Raw genomic sequence first — 1,368 nt, forward strand, 5'->3', positions numbered from 1 at the left:
TATATATATATATATATATATATCGCTTATAACTGCATGGAACCACATGGCTTAGTGGTTAGGGAGTGTTGGACTCATGATCGTTAGATTGTGGTTTCGATTCCTGGATCGGGTTATGCATTATGTTCTTGAGCAATAAACTTTCATTTCATAGTGCTCCAGTCTACTCAATAGGCAAAAAGGAGTAATCCTGCGTTGAAAAGGTGTCTCGTCTAGATAGAGAATATATTCGCCATGGGAGCTGAGAAACCGGCCCTCTGCCCCTTACGGAGTAATGGGGACTAAGCACTCACATATATGCAGGTACACAACTATGTACGCACGCGCGCGCGCGCAAATATGTATTATTTATTTACTATCTGTACTACTGCTTGTGTGTGACCAGGTTGTATATTCAAAGATACTAGTGTACCAATCTAATTTATATATATATATCGTACGGTGAATAAACTGTCGTCTAAAAAATTGCACAGACATGAAAATAACACCGACATCTCATTTTAACAGATATACACCAAAATATCTTGAAATACCAAAGAGTAAATTTATTCAATAAAATCTCCATTGGCTTCAACCATGACCTCCAGACAACTTCGGAATCTCCTGAAGCTCTTCTGGACGGTCTCCTTGTTTAAGTTGGTGAAAAATTCTTGCTTTCAGTTCATCTTTGGTGTAACTAGGAGTTTTGTTGGTCTCTCGCTCAACTGCGCCCCACTCATAATAATAACAAGGGGGTTGCAGTCTGGGGAATTAGGTAGTTAGATGCTAGGGGTTATGTGGTCGCAGAAATTGTCTAACAGCCATTACTGGGTTCTCCTGCTTGTGTGGCATGGTGCAGAGTCCTGTTGCTAGACATAGGGTCTTCCAGCAACCACTCTCTTCACCCAGGGCAGCACTACCTCCTCCAGGCACTTATTGTAGGCCTGTGTGTTGAGTGTGAGACCGTGTTGGAAGATGAGTGGAGGCATAACGTCGCTATCACAAATGATCATTCCAAACACCTTGATGTTGACTGGATGATTGGTTTTTCTCACTCTTGATACATGTTTTGGGAACACGGCAAGCCAACGGTTGTTCCGTGTATTCATCATCCGTTCGTATTAGAGCTTCCGGCGAGAATGCCAAGCAGTACAGCATGTCGTTTCCAAATATCTGGCAGAGTGAATTGCGCAATGATACTGCTTTTTCTCACAGACAGTGCCCACCTGACCCTACTATACTGTTTAGTCGACAAAATCAATAACAACCAATGCGCATGCGCGAAATGAAAATATATCATGGTGACAATTTACTCTTCGTTCCCTCTATGTGTGTTTGTGTGTGTGTGTGTGTGTGTGTGTGTGTGTGTGTGTGTGTGTGTGTGTGTGT

The sequence above is a fragment of the Octopus bimaculoides genome, chromosome 2, assembly GCF_001194135.2.
Source record: "Octopus bimaculoides isolate UCB-OBI-ISO-001 chromosome 2, ASM119413v2, whole genome shotgun sequence".
Classification (NCBI taxonomy): Eukaryota; Metazoa; Mollusca; class Cephalopoda; order Octopoda; family Octopodidae; genus Octopus; species Octopus bimaculoides.